Here is a 16,787-nt window from a genome sequence, read left to right as displayed (position 1 = left end):
CTCTGAAAGCTGCCTGCTGGGCCTGAAAATGACGCTATGAGAGTGAAACAAAACAGTAAAGTTGCGGGTCGAACAGCTAAAGAAAGAGCTGAAACTCACTATGAAGCTCCATAAAGCTGTGGGAAGCTGCAGAGTCGAGGTATAATTCTTCATAGGTTCATCACTACGCCTCTCACATGTCATTTGATACATTGTTATTATGATAAATTTCAATTATAGCTGCTTTAAAGGGATCACCAAGTTACAATTCATCCTGACGTGGTCATGAATGTTTGTACCAAATTTTATGATGGTCCATACCAATAGAAATTGAGACATTTCACTAAAAACCACAAATGTCATCCTCATGGTGGAGCCAGAGGAGAGGACAGGGGGTCACTGATGTCACTATGATTCATCCTCAAGGCACCATGAATGTCCATACAAAGTGTCATGGCAATCTATTTCATAGTTGATGTCATATTTCAGTCTGGACCAAAGTGGTGACTGACTGACCTATAGACATTGCGCATCCCTAGAACCATGCAACTAGCATGGCTAAAAATTCTATGGTCCAATTTAGCTGTCCACTGGATGTGTATTTTAGGAACTTTTTTGTAGAAACATAATGGTTTCATCTAAGATACTCAATTTGTGCCTGGTTCCACTCACAAACACCCAAAGTTGGTCTGAGAATAGCAGACTGAGGAGGTTATCAGCCTTACTTGTCCTGTAATCTGTGAAATGTAAAACCCACATAACTCAGGGAATCCTTCTCAATGGCTAATTGGAAGATCCACAATTAGATAGAGAACTTCTAACCTTTAACAACCAAGGGATAAGGGGAAACATTGTTCCTAAATAATTTAATTTGCAGGATTTTATCATTTTGGCTCCTCACTTTCTGCCTTTTTATAAATATATGAGTTGAGTCTCAGGCATTGTTCTGATTCCATAACAGTGTTTCTGGTATATTTTGAGCAGTCTACTGTTTCACGTGGCATGCTGTGTTCAGACTGCAACACAGTGTTCCCTCTGTAGCAGATAGAGGAAAAAAAAACCTGTCATAGTTTAAAGCAACAGGGTATGGATCTGCTTTTCAATACCCCACTTTAAGTACTGCTTACCAATGAGCTGTACAGAGCCATTTGTTTGAAGAGGAGGCTTTGACACTTAAAAGGAAATTGGCTTGTTTGCATGTTAATTAGATAAGTGTGACCTCTAGTTTTTGGGTGAAATGATAAAAGGAATTAAATCCAATCTATAAAGTGAATTAGGGGGAAGAAACAGTCCAGGAATGATGCAATGACTATTCACACCAGTATAATCGAGTCTTAATGCAGCAGGTTTTAATAGAGCTAGTTCAAACGGTTTAGTTGGAGTAATTAAAACTAAACAGACCCTCTACTGGAGGAGACCAATGGGTTTATTTCTTCTTTCAGAAGATTGTGTTTGTGAACTGCAGGCTCTGCTGTTTCTCATGTGTAATGCTGTTAGTATATGTCTGTATAACATCTCTGCATTATTTACCACTCCATTAGAGGACATTTAATCGACAGTGCTAGATATTTTGCTCTTTCCTCATCTTCTACCTCTTTTCTGATGCCCTTGAGAGCTATCAGTCTATTTTGGAATTGTCAAAGAGCGTATATGAAATATGACAGAGCCGTGATGTGTAATGTATCAGTTATTCAAACAAACAGTGTATAATACGACAGCAGTTTCTGTGTACGCATCTTGAAATGTTTGCACGTGTCTGTGTAAGTACCAGATGATCAGATGTGAGCTGGTGGTTAAAGGTTAATGCATCACTGAGGGATACGCATATGTGTGTGAGTGTGCATGTGGCATGTGCATGTCCATCTGCATTAATTTGCCCAGAGGGTATCTAATGAGTAGTCTGGGGAGTAGGCATGTGTCATGAGGTAGTCACTCAGAGTCTTGGTAAACAAGATTTACCAATACTAGACAGTGTCGACTTCCAATGGCTTTGATCCAAATTCCATGTAGCTTTAGCAAGAATGAAGGACTCTTTACTGTAATGTATCATCTCTTGAGTCCATAACTGGTAAGAAAACACTAAGTTGAATGGAAGCAGGATCATGTTTTATGTTTTCCAAGTGTGAGAAACAGTCGGCGAACAGTCCCAGTGTGTTTCATATCAACATTTTGGGAAGTGGATGTTATTTATTAAAGTAGATGCTCCAGACTTCAAATCAGTAGTCCAGATATGTTTGTTGTCAACATAACCTTTGACTGACCTTTCTTACCTTCATGTGGACAAGTTTACATCCAACACCTGTCACAAAATCTTTACATACTGTACATCCTGAGGTAGCCAGTATCTGTAAAACATCCAGAGGTTTTTGAAGCAGCACACAGACAACCTGAGCAAATAAACAAACACTGATGCTCGCTGTGTTTTTAAATGGTTTCATCTATGTATAGGTTGTTCAAGATTAGGCGTCTAACCTCACCTTCACACAGCAGATGTTCAGTTACTGCAGTTACTGAAAAGCTGCTTATGCAGTGCAACATAATGGTTCACAAACAAAAACAGATTGACACTCTATAATAAATTCTATGTATGTGTTGTTATTTTATGACAGAACTGCAGAAGCATCAGACCCTCCTGTGACTCTGCCATACTCCCCACTAAAAGCAGCATCAGTGAAATCTTTTAGGTGGATAAGCTGCTCATTAAGGCAGGTTTCATTGCAGGTTTACAGGAAATGTTGTAAAATCCCCCCCAAACACACTGGAATGATTTTTCTAGTCTGCTATCTGAAATGATAACAATAGTATGGATGTTTTTTTTTCCAGCTGCAGAGTGCTGTATGCCAGGTACAACCGAGGCACTGTACAAAAGAATCATGGCAAAGTCATATTATATATTGTCCTTCACACAGTACTACACATAATACTACACAGGCAAACCCTGCACACGTAGCCTGAAAATTGAGTGATTGTGCGAACATACCTTGTGCAAAGGAGTGTGTAGTTTGATTGTGCAAGTAAACAGCTTAATTGACTTGATTGACCTAATTGACTTGACTTTTTGTATTGTTTGCAGATGTATTTAGCAACATTCAATTAAAGTAGGCTGAGCCATAAAGTTCAGTACATGATAATATCAACTAGAACCACATGCCACATATGATGTCTTACTGAAAGATTGTGTGTTCTGTGATAGCATCATTGGTTTGGTAAATTCATAGTTAAATATCAGTGCAAGATACAGTGCTCACCATTTAAATGCTCCATTCTTTCTTTCCCTCAAAGAAAACAAAGACAACTACAAAAAATCTGACAGCAAAGATAACAGAAAAACTGAAAGACATCACCTGGATAGCCACCAACCAAGAACTACAGCATTAAGTAGCAGTCCTCTACTGATCCAAATCCTCAACAAAGCCAGAAAAAATCAATACCTCAAAATTCCACCAAAGCCCTGTGACAATAAAATCACTTCTTATCCAAGCATTATTAAGATACAACTCACCTTCACAAACAGGAAACATGGAGCACATTCTGCCAAAACCCCATAGACACAATCCTTGCTGACAAAGCCATACACTCCTGTAAATACCTTGGAAAATACCTACAATAATCTATTCACTTCAAACAGTTCTCAGTGTGCAATACCATCCCCTTACAGTACACAGTGTGCCTAAATCCCTCTCCAAAATAATAATACACAAGTAAATCTCACAGTCACACAGGTAAAAACAACTTTTAAAAAAACTTTTCTAACCTATATGAAAGCAACGGGCCTTCTGGGAATTCTCCAAGCCAGAGAGACGCCACAGACAGACTGCCTGAAGACATGACAGCCTAAAGAAAAAAAAACACCCAGGCAATATATTTTGACAGTGAAAAAGTGTCCAATGAAGAGTAATGCTAGCAAACAGTGGTGAGTACAGAGTCTCTAAAGGGCATGGGCCAAAATATAAAAGGAGGCCCACCTTGGTTGGAGGGGTGTGCATATGTGATAAAATAGTCCCCAAACTGTGACAGTTCTGAATGGCTGAATATTGTTCACACAAACACAAGACACACATGCACATACAGAAGATTTCATGTAAACAGTGAAATCAACCAACCATTTAGGTTGACCTTTTGTTGAAGAAACATGTTCCATGAGATGTTATGGCAATAAGTAAGCATGAGTCCCTTTAGGGCAGCCCTTCAGATGAAGAAGTACTAGCTTTTGGCAAAAGGTTACATCAGAGCAGCACTTGTGCGAGCCAAGGGGGCAATTGATTCAACCAGAGAAGCACCACGGGGGCACTTTGGACTGTGAGGTGGTTTAATTTGAGGTTTTCACTTGAGTGGTCCAAGTGTCCCTCTGCTATGACTTGAAGCATGACAATACTACAATAGGGGGACAAACATATCCTGGTTGAGTGGATGTTTTGTAAAGGAGCAGTTTTGCGCTCCAAGCAAAAAATGGCAAGAAACAATTTTCCTCTGTGTAACATCACAAAAAAATATGCCATTGATGAACACATCATGGAACAAAACACAAACCTCAGATGAAAGTCTACTGGTGCACAGGCTCCCATATCACATCTGGAGTCATCACATAGACATCATACTGGCACTCTGACCATTAGACAAACATCAATCCCTGCAGATCACCATGAAAGAAGCACAACTGACCACTGACACCAGACATGCACCACACACACACACACGCAGACAGAATGATCCCCACGATGTAACTAAACTAAAACAAATGCCCACATGCTCTGAACAATAATTGATACATTCATTTATTTGATACATTGTTTTAAGATGAAGTTATATGCATACATATACTTTATACAGTATATGATACTGTATGCATGTCCTGTATGTCACATTTGATTGTTTTAGTAAGAAAAGAGTTGATTAAGACAGTAATTTTCTTATTTACATATATATATTCCAGTCTCTCAAGCCTCCCTTGTCTTCTGCTAACATAAAAGACTGACTGACAGACTGAGAGTTTGCTATCCATAGCTCCAAAAAAAACACATGGATGTTTTTCATGTCAAAGCTCGACAACATGACAGACCAATATCCAATTTATATTAAAATTGTTCCATTACAGGAACTCTACTTCCCTTCGCTGCATGTTTCTGTGTCTCTTTAGCATTTTGTTCCAGAATTGCCTTTCTGCCCTTTTTGCTCGACTCATCGGAAAAACCTTATGTGCTATTGCTGTACCGCCCTTCCTCTGTCATTCCCTCTGCTGTGTTATTCCTTTTTCATTCTCTCCCTTGCTCTTTTCTGGCATTAGTTGCTCAGCAACATCAAGTGGTATTTGGTGGTACAGAAAAAATAGAGGGGAAGAAACAGCACATTTAGTGTGGGTTTTTTTTTTTTTTTTTGTCATTCTGCAGAGCTGTTAGGTCTAAAAAGCACTTGGATCTTTGAATTGAACTCTACTAAGACTGTTATTCACAGATTAAACAGATTTTCAAAATACACATATTTTAAAGTTTTTCTTTACAGTTGTCATATCTAAATGGTGAGTTCACTTTTTCAAAACTCTTCACACAGTCAGCACAACAGTAATCGATGTGAACTGCGAATAATTTTTAATTGCTTCTATGATTAATTAGATGATCGGTTCCTTTAATCACAATGACTGCATCTCTCAAATTTCACAAATTGCTTTCTCACTCAAACTCAACCACCATAAAAAACTGTATTTACAGTCAATTTTGCACAAGCTTACATATTATTTTAAAAAATGTTACATTTACTGTGTTCAAAACCTAACATGACACAAAATTACTGTAAATTAGACTGCAATTTGCTACTCTCTGCTACAAAATAGAGAAAAAAATACATAAAATGAAAGACTTGTGCCAGGTGAGAGAAAAAAGGGGCAAGAGAGGACAGAGGACATATATAGGACATGAGGTGTGATGTGGATGAGAAGTTATGGCCAAATGCAAAGGACAAAGAAGACTAGTGATGCTGTGTATCTATATCTGTAGCTATCATATAGTACAAGTATATATAGTATATATAGTGACATTTACATTGTTTGTCTTATATTGCATTGCTGGAATTACTTCATGATAATAAATAAATCAGAAATACTGAAGCACACTGCAGTATTTCTGATTAATTTCTGTAATATACTGCAAGGTAGCATCATTTATGCAATAAAGAGGTGCCATTTTTTTTTTTTTTATTAAAAATTAAAATAAAAGCTACTTAAAGGACAATAGTAATACATATTGTAATGTTACTTAAAGATCTCAAGACATTCAAAAAGGTTTCACTAATGTTCTATGAGGTAGGAAATGTACTTGTGATGTTTATAAGGCCTTAAAGGCTTTGCACACAAACACAGGTGTCACTTCCGGCTAACTGGACCTCTGCTCAGGTTGAAGTTAGGTGGAGCAAGCCTGGAATTGTGTGATGTCAATGTACAGAACTAATAATCTCTATATACCAAAAAGAATGATGAAGGTTTACTTTGTCCCTTCCTGAAAGGTGCAGCAAACCTAACAGAATCAGGGAGTTAGTATGTAAGGACCTACTGTCCTGAGAAGAGTTATAATCACCCCAAAAAACACCAGAATCACCTGGGTGTGCACAGGAAGCCTGTCATAAAAAGTGATGATGAGAAAGTCAGTTTGACAGTGAGTCACAACTGTTCAGAGATGTATGTCAATGGTTAGTTCCATATTTTCATTCCCATAGAACAAAATAGGTTGTGTAATTTACCTGACCGTATGAATAATTCACCAGGAGAAATGTCTTACTTTTTAAATATGTATCACCCTGTACATGATGGAGCACCATCTTTCTCCCCACTTCCTTTTGATTTTCAACTACTCAAAAATGGAGGATGGTCCTCTGAAGGAGGGGCTATAGCCATAACACATTCTATGTGAAACCAAAAATTTACTTTACTTACTTTAATCAGCTAACTTGCTGATTTCACTGACTCAACTTTAGAGAAGCAAGTGTATTGTTATCATTTATGATCCCTGTTGGATATGAAATAGTCTTCAAATGAAGCTCAAGAACTTTCCACAACAACACATTGATCCCAGTGTGCACCTCTAATTACAACGTACAGTACACCAATTAGCTCTAATATAATTGCCTCTTGAATGCTGAAGGTTGAGTGGCCTCTAGAGTATGGCTCCTTCTTTGTTTGAACCAAATATAGATCTCTTTATTATCCTGCAACCATGAAATATGCCTTTGCTTATTAGTCACAATTGATAACTAAGAAAGTACTGGCCAAGTTGTGATCTGACTAGGGAGTTTAATGCATCCTCCCTTTGCATCTGGCACTTACAAGATTATGCTAATTTAGCCAAGGGGTTAGCGCAATTAACTGAGGACCAAACAAGCCTTTCCCCTTTCTACTTTACGCTAGTGTAATGAATTTCTGTGTATGTCTGGGAGGAAATCCAGGATCCTCCCTCTGGATTTCCTTGAAATAAATATCTGTGCAGCAAGAGAATGCACAGAAATTGCTGTCACGTGAGTGGAATCGTATATGTGAAAAGATATGCATCGCACTTCACATAATTAGGATGATGTACAATTTAATCAAAGTTAATGCTTTTATCATTATCCATCAATTAATGACTACAGTTTTGTCATGTGCTGTGGAAACATTAAACATGTCTTCAAGTTCAATGAACACAAGCAGAGCCTTGTAACAGGGCTCTGTAAGTTTAGCCTCTCATCGCAGAGTGTCCGCACACTGAAATTTGCATAATGCATGCTCAGCCAGCCAACCTGGGATGACCCCACTACGAACCCTTTAATAAAATGGCAAGCATACCGGGTGGGGATCTAACATAGACAAGAGATTGGAGCCTGAGGGGCATTTCTGGGAGATGTCATGCATTTGGTTTTGTGCAATGTGCAGCATTTCTGTATTTGGTTGTTTTTTACAGTCTTTGCAGCCACGTATATGTTGTCAAGTTAGTGATATATTTCATTTCTTTGCAGTACACACACACTTGGATTCACCTATCAATACAGTTCAATCTCACCACTAACGACAGCCTCCAGAACAATGTGACATGATGTTGACTGAGACTTGTAGCAAGACATATAAAAGGGTTGTGTTTCTTCAGTCTTCTTTCTTTGCTGGTGTGTTTTCTCCTCAGGTCACTTATCTTATTGTAACTTACCTTCTTGCATGACTGAGATGACTTGGGGAAATGTCAGCTTGCCCATACTGAACCACATGCTGAATCAAGAGTGCTCGTGTATACTAAGGTTCAGCAACACTACAGATTTTTAAAAGTATGAACATCTTTGTATTGAAGCTACTTTTGGCTTTCAATGACACCCACTTATGACTCTAACTAATTGACTAACAGGCAGCACTTTTAAAATTTTAATTAAAAAAACTTTAAAGATGTGATTTACTTCAGGTAGGTCTGAAAAAGCATCAGTAAGCAATATGAATTGCATATTGAGTGCCTTCCTCCCTCTGTTCCTTCCTTTGTTTGTTTCTGTCTTTTCTTTCTTTTTTAGACATTTACTCAAAATAGAAGAACAGGGTATCATTATCATTACTTAACATGTAAATTAGGATATGAATTACATTTTATTGCAGGCAACTTGCCAAAGTTGAAGCCACAATGATTTTCTTTTGTGAGCCATCTAAAAAAGACAATCATTTTCCAATATCTTTTAGATTTTTTGTATTTTATATAATTGTAGTCCAATATAGTCTAACACTAATGTACTATACTATATATTGAACATCAAGTTCTCACCTCCCATGCAAACTGTAACTCCAAGCATCCTCAGGAACTTATGAATCCAGTAAAGGTACTGAGGTTAATCACCATTTCCTTCACATAGAACCTCTCATTTTCTTTTTTGTACTGTCACGGCCACCACTGCTCTTCTCCACCCACACTTTTAATCAAAAGCTGGATGCAACAAGTTGAGACCTATATTCTGGGGATTGTTGAGAGTCCTTCTGGGAACACAGAGGAAATAATAAACTGAAGAAGAAGTAAATAGAAAGAGGCTACAACAGTAGAGTAAATTAAAACATTTAATCGCAAACTGACTCTTAGAATATACTGATTATCCTTGCCTGAACACCTAGGGTTATTTAAGGCTTAATGCTTCCATTACGACTCAAGTAATACTTTAGGGAAGACTTGTAATTTATTAAAACCGCCTCCATCTTCATATGGAGATCTGTTGATAAGGTCAACAAGGTGAACATCAAATCGTTATTTACAACTACTCTTCATGTTAATCAAAACTCTCATCTCTGGTATTCTACTCTAATAATTTGCTGAATATTTGTTCTGAAAGTGCTGTATTGTGCCTTTACTGAAAAAAAAGGATTTTAAGCTCTTTAACTTGCACAGCAGCAGCAACTGAATTTTATAACTCTGTTTTATTCTGAGTTGGCACCCTATAGGTATTTCAGTTGAGCCATGCTGTTCCCGTGTTTTCATGAATTCTATGTTTACCTATAGGATGTTTGTTCTTTTCAAGGAGGGAATGTCCACATAGACTATTAAAGGACAATGAAACTTTAAAACATTAAAGTTTAAAGAAAAGGGATTAGCACCACCAATCATAGCTTAGCAACTGGTGTGTTGTTCTTCAAATATCTCCACACGTGAACTGGTGTGTGTGTGGGGCTGTAGTAAGATCGATTGCCTACCCCGAGTTTGGTGGTTTCTTTTCTTACTCTGTCCAAAAACTAAAAAACCAAGACCAACTGTAAAAGTAATGCATGTTTGTCTGCTCTGTAAACGTTAGCATGCCCAGCTACCTATAATTTAACATTACTTCGGAGGCCGGGTGCATGTCATACATTAAAAAGAAGCCCAGTTCACCACTTGCACGTCTACTGTGTAGTAGTTCCCTACTGTGTGGGAGGTGGTCCTGGATGCTACATCGGAGTGTAAGCTAACGTTAAATTTAGAATAAAATAATACTCTCTGAGCTTACATTTTTCTTCATCATACTTAAGGAGTAATTAGCTCCACACTGCAATACAAGAACATGCTGTTTTCTTACTTTTTGCCTGGGACCTGTAGCTTTAATCTTAGCCTTTTAGCACAGTATGTAGCCGTTAAGTGTCTATTAAAGATCTCTGGGTCCTCATTTAAAACAACTCAGCAGGACACATTAAAAAGTCAGCCAGAGACAACCAACTCATTAAGTTAATGCTAGCTTAACTGTAGCTATAGCTGATAAAATCTGCTTTCAAGCTGTATGTTCATCTGACAAAATGAAACAGCTAGAAATGAAAAGCCTGCTTTTGTCTACCACTTGTCTAAAATCAAGGAGCCACAGTTTTTGAAAATTATGAATTTTGAGTTGCAAATCCGCCCCTCTAACCATTGGAAACTGCTTATATTTTGTGCAAGAACAGAGAGCTTGACTAAGGTGGGTCTTAGCAAACGGTCAATTGCATGTCTATAATGCTGCAGAGGGAAAATTGAATAAAAGTCTCAGAGAAGTAAAATGAATCTTGTTTTGTTTGTGCAGTCAGGGTCTGCTGGCCATTCCCCTCCCCTCCCTGATGTCCTGCCCTTCACTGCAGCTTAGGACTCTGACTCATCATCTTTCCTGTGTTTTCCCACCATGTCTCTCCTCCTTTTCAGACTGCTCCAGCATGCATACAATTCAAACTTGGTATTGGAGGATAGAGCTTGCGGTACATGTCATCTCTTCATTATCTCAAGGCTTCGGGCACACACATCATACATTCTCTCTGAGTATGTGTGTATGTTACAGGTAAGGGTCAGTTCATTCTCTCAAACACTTTGTGGAGAGAGGGGCACTCCTTTGACCAAGCCACACAGATGTAAAATTACTACTGAAACATGTCATTAAAATGTCAGCCCAGCTGGCTTATGGTCAAAGTCATTGTATCTCTCTTAGGCTGAAGCTTACAGTTCACCTCCTTCCCTGAGTGTTTTCCAGTCTCACTGTGAAATGGCCTCCCTAGCTTTTCAAATTTAAATGCAGAAATAGTCTCTGCTCCTGTCTGCAGTCTTCATTTACTGGAATTTAATGTCAATAAATACTGTTACAGTCTGAGGTAGAGAGCTCTGCCTCTCTTTACAACAGTCTTTAATCAACATGTGCTGAAGTGATGAGACTGTTAAATGAAATTTACATTGTGTGAAGAGGCTTGCTGTCTTTGCTTTTGAACTTTAAACGGATATAAAATGTGACGACATTCTCCCGGAACGTGAAGGCAGGAACGAAAATGTTTCCATATTGCAGTGTGTTAATGTCCTCTAAATTCAAGGCTGAGTTTTCTCTTGTCACATAAACACGAGTACTGTGCTGTATGTCCTGGATAAATGACTTGTTATGTGAGGGAGTGAGGCTGAATGAGAATTATAGATTAGATTACATCATGTCATTTAATTATCCATTCAGATCAGAAAAAAAACACATAGTCTCAGTAGTCAATTGTTTCTATCACAGTATTACCAACTATCTCACAGGGGACAACAGCATACAGACACCTAAACTTACAACAGACTGTAGACTGCACATATCAGTCTACATTAGGGCGTAATGTACAACCAGGCAGCATGGGGATACTGACTAGACTGTGCTGCCTTGGAGGGCTTTTTCAACTCAAAGGATTAGACCATTGATGTGTGACATAATCAATTTTCAGCTCAAATAAGGGATTTAGCTCGCATAAGTATTCCATTGCCTGGTCAAATAGAAGTGCACAACAATTGCCTCCAACTATGTCTGATGCCAGCACTGACGGTTTTGTGTAAAACTATGGATTTTTAATGTTAGTCAGGTGCGGACTAGTTTTGAAGCTGCGAAGTGAAGTTGCAATGTAAAAATGTAGTGTTAATTATTCCTGGGAGGCATAAGCCTGGAAGGAGATCGTGTGTTTGGTTGTTTGTGTGCATGTATGTGTCTCGCATACTACTAGACCTATCAGCCTAACATTTTTTGTGCACATTTATGACTTTATGCTCAAGGACCTCTTGTGGTTGCAGTGATTCACAATTGTTGAAAAACCATAGACTGTATAAAAATATGGACGTAGTTACCATGACATCACCCATTGGTTTCTGAAGAGCGGTTTTAAAGCTCAAAGCGAGCCGCTCCGGCCGTTGCCATCTTGGCAGTGCGTGACGCTGCCTAACTCCCAGCCAATCAAAAATGGACAAAGAAGCAGGCCGAATGGCTGAAACAAGCCACCTAGCGGCTGGCGGACCTGTCACTCAAAGCAGCCATGTCCTTCATTATGCATAACTTTACGGCTTAATAAAACTTAAACGGGTGAGTTATAAAAAATTCATCCCCCGTACAGTTGTCATGAAAGGGGAAATTAGCTATAGAGACCAAAACCGTTTTTTCTACCAGGCTGTAAACATGTTTATTTCTGCTGTAAAGTTGGGCATTTTAACATGGGGGTCTATAGGGAATGACTCGCTTTTGGAGCCAGCCTCAAGTGGCCATTCAAGGAACTGCAGTTTTTGGCACTTCCGTATTGGCTTCATTTTACAGCCCCAGAGGTTGCCGCTTGTGAAAAATGTATTTTATAACACGTTTTATACTGCCATTGACTGCTGACTTCTCACTCCTCTTAACCAGCCAGTGAGAGCCGTAAGGGATCAACAACTACAGCAAAAGGCATTTACGGCAATCAGCTACTGAAGCAACTGAATGCACTCTTCTAGTTATGGTATTATTTCAGAATTTGAGGGTAAGATCACCTGTTCTGCAAACTGACACAAGTTTCACAAAGAGAAAAAAAAATAGTGATGGGAACCCAGAATCATTTTCAACTGTGGTGAAGAATAAAAGGGACTGGACATAATGTGAGAGCACCAGAATGACGACACCACTTGGGTGTCGTATAGTTAATTTCCAAGTGAAAATGCCAATCTTTGAGGTAGAATATTTTCCCCCTGTGAGTGTGACAAGAATTCAAATGGCTGTGATGTGAATAAGGCTGTTGGGGAGATGTGGGCTAAATATCAAATCCATCAGAGACAGGTCGATAGGTATGACCTTGTATAGAACATTCTTCCTAACTTGTCTCGGAGGGAAAAACATTTCTCATAACTGTGACAAGAGAGGAGCATCCTTTATGGGGGAAACAGTGGATGCAATGTATTCCTCTTAGATTTATTTTTTTATAGCTTTCCCTTTTTCTTGTCACATTCATGGGATTTATTTTTTTAGGCCAAGGTAATTGTGTGTTGTAAGAAATGAAATTAATCACAGGAACTGCAAATGAAAGAATCACTCACGCTGAAATGTGAAGTTATTCATAAACAGTTTGAATGGATAATGTCAGTATGAGAATGTGGAAATAACATGTTAAGTAGCATGCTTATAGAGAGCGTTTTGACTGCGGGTAAGAATGATTAACTGTTGTCATGAAAACACCAAGAATTAACTTTCAGTGCTCATTCAATATTTACTAATTAAATCCTGGCATTATCTTGCCGAACACTGTGAAACAAAAATTGAGAGAGCAACAAAAAAGAAATGGAATATCAGACTGTTTGAGCAAATCAAAACACACACATGCGGTGGTAATTGCTCAACCAACTAACCACAGTGTTTTTAGTTAATTAATAATTCACAGAATCAAATGTACAACCACTCACACTGAGAAAGACAAGGTCTGCTTCAAAGACTATAACAACCTTCACTCAATATGTTTTCTCTCAACATACACTCACACTACACAGGAACCAGTTTAATCAAGGCAGTATTCTTAAACGATCTATATATATATATACTATGATATTCTTCATAGTCACATTTATTTCACTTAATTCCAATAGTATTCATTAAATATATAAATTGAGGCCCATCCCTGCCTTGTGTTGCCCCCTCTTCCTTCTCTGTTTTCATTTTCCTGACATCTACCCTTATCCCTTCAAGAAAAGAAATGGCTTCTGAAAAGCCTACCTGTTAAATGTTTTAACAGGGGCTGCCAAGATCTATCCTGCGCTGTCTTCCTCGCCCTGTGAGATTTGCCTCCCTTGTCCTTGGCTGGTAAACACAATCTTCACGCTTGTCCCTTACCTGCTATTTAAGAGCGCACCGGCTCACTACCTCTCAGGAGATGCACTAGAATTTATTGGTAGGGAGGTCAGAGAGCCTATTGTCCTGTTCGGGATTCATCGCCATGCGCAGCTACGATACCTTAAGCACAAGACAGGAGAGTGCATAACAGTGCTCATCTGAGAGCATGTCTTTGATTGCATGGGGTGAGCTTTTTTATGGGTCCCAGTGGATCGGCTGTTGACAGTCTCTCAGGTTTTCTAACGAGGAGAGCCTTGGCATGTGCCTTAGGGCTTGTTCACAATCACTTGGTTAGCCTCTCTGATCACTCGCTCTTCTGCTTTATCTCCCCTTTTAAATGTGGCCTTTAAAGTCCACTTGAGGATTTTGAAAGGCAAACACAGAACAAGAACGTATACACCAGGTACCGGTTCAGGGCTACCACAGGAGCGTCATTTAGTCCACTGAATCATTAATAGCAGTCCAAGGTTTTCTCCAAGGATGTTCTGAGAGTGACTGATGCCTGGACTCCACTCAGTGGATTCAGGAAACTGTTACATGCCTCTCTCCTGGCAGTTACTATCTATCACCTGATTACCATTACACACACAGGAATATTAATAGTACTATTTGATGATGTTCCGCAGGAAGAGATGATACCATTCATTACCAATCAGGGAACCATTATTGTTTACTGTAAGTATAATAGTATGGCTGTGGCTTTCTTCTTAAAAGAATCATTTTACAGTTTGGAAAATACACTTATTTGCTTTCTTGCCAAGAGTTAGATAAGAAGATTGGTACCAATTTAATATCTGTCCATTAAATATCATGCAACAGCTAGCAGCCGATTAGCTTAGTAAAGCACAAGCAGGGGCAAATAACTAGCCTGGCTCTGTCTAAAGGTCAAAAAAAAATCTGTGCCACTAAAGCCAGCAAATGAACATAGCACCTTTGTTTAAACCATACAATCCAGAAGTCAGAAAATTACTAGTTGTGGTTTTAGTGGAAGTTATGTCAGCAGAATCTCTAGTATGTCACTGTGCCCTGCTAAGAAATAGTTCGGCACATAACCACAACCTGTCAGTTTTATACTTTGGTTCTTGTACAGATTAAAAAAACAAGATATGACCTATTATTGAGCTTTGAGAGGTTCTGGAAGGTGATTTTTTTTTAGTCTGGACAAAGCCAGGCAAGCTGTTTTCCCCTGTGTTCAGTATCTCTGCTAAACCAAGCCAAAGAATCTTGGCTGTTGCTTCACAGTTGATGGGCAATGGTATCGATCTTCTCATCTAACTCTCAGCAAAAAAGCAAATAAGAGAATTTCACAAAATGTCAAAGCATTCTTTTATTGGCCGTACTTCATCCCTTTGGGCACTTTTAAGAAGAAGAACTAAAAGTCACAAATGACCACAGAGTTCATGTTAATTTTATGAGCTATTTTAGTCTTAGTCTTAGTCCTGTGTCAAATGTCCTTGTTAGTTTTTAGCCTGTTAGCCTGTTTTTTTAAGTCAAGTTTTAGTTGACTAAAATCTGGGCATTTTAATCTAGAAAACTGTAACTATTTAAATATAGTTTTAGTCAATGAAAACTGTTGACATTTTAGTCATTTTTTAGCACTGATAAAAGTTAACAGGCTTGTTAATTGATGTATTTTGGTGATATATTTGCAGGCTACATGCTGGGCTTTGAGAATGACACACAAACTAGCTACCTACAAGAACATACAGTACACAGAAAATGGTCTGCATAGCATAATTTTAAGCAAAAGGTTAGCCAGTTAAACTAGTTGGGCTTCTACTTTTTCTCAGTAGAAAAATATACATGAAAGACATCTAACGTTAGCAATGTCCAATTGTTGAGAGATGCTATCCCGTCTAACATTATGTCTATACAAGATACTCAATCCTTTGTTAGCTTGACCACTCATTTTCAGCTCCTGCACAACAATTTGCTAGCCTAGCTTAACGAGTTTAGTTTGGCTATAAAACACTATCTACATAATGTAACACCACCGCCTTACTAGTTGGCTTAATATGGCTTAAAAAAAAACCTAATGTTACTACCAGGATGTTAACCTATCTCAATTTTTTTGTGGTGAGCCTTAATGCATTTCTTCAGATTTGTGGTATTCTTATCAGCTATTTGTATTTGGCCGCATTGATTCCCTTCTGATAAAGCAGTGCATTCATTTTTTTTCTCAGCTTCATTGAAACGAAAATGGGCCCAAATATCAGCTTGTTTCTTTATCCCAAGCCTTGTTGTCATTATTAACGTTAACTTGCTTTCTGTAAAATAGTTGATGTACTCCTCACTGTGCTCATTGTTCTGGTACAGTCCTGATATAGTCCTTGAGGCCTCTGCCGGGACTTGTGTGTGTTGCTGTGTTGTGTTGTCTTTCATTGTTACTGATTCTTTGTTGTTTGGAGCTGGTCATCAAGGACGTTGGAGGCAGTTGGCCACTGTCTCCAGGTTGCATAAAACCTGCCCCATCCTTGTAGTCTGGCGGCTCCCTTTTCCCTGGCACCATGTCGTGTTATGTTGGAGTTTCTTTTCATTTTCTGTATATTTTTTTTGGCATTATCTTGGCAGCATGTTTTCCTCGCCAGTTACATTTGTTAAACTAAATGAATATCTGTTAAATTATATTCCTTTCTTTTAGTTAATCCCTCAGGTGTGCTTCCCTTATGTGCCATGTTCTCAGAGCCGCACAATACAGGACATGAAACTGGCGCGTGCAGCACAGGAAACGGAACTGCTGCACATGCCACCCAATGAACAGGATA

The 16,787-nt window shown here is 38.6% G+C and overlaps 1 long non-coding RNA gene across 2 annotated transcripts; it reads left to right on the top strand.

Moving 5' to 3' along the window:
- The first annotated feature begins 8,381 nt into the window (after positions 1 to 8,381).
- On the top strand, positions 8,382 to 16,787 carry LOC122972146. Of its 2 annotated transcripts, none has more exons than XR_006399649.1 (3): positions 8,382 to 9,892; positions 10,599 to 10,731; positions 16,676 to 16,787. It is a non-coding gene; the product is annotated as an uncharacterized LOC122972146 (long non-coding RNA). The 2 variants fall into 2 exon arrangements; XR_006399650.1 differs by lacking the exon at positions 8,382 to 9,892 and adding an exon at positions 9,927 to 10,380.

Source organism: Thunnus albacares, chromosome 21, assembly GCF_914725855.1.
Source record: "Thunnus albacares chromosome 21, fThuAlb1.1, whole genome shotgun sequence".
Classification (NCBI taxonomy): Eukaryota; Metazoa; Chordata; class Actinopteri; order Scombriformes; family Scombridae; genus Thunnus; species Thunnus albacares.
This window is presented reverse-complemented; position numbering and strand designations above follow the sequence as displayed.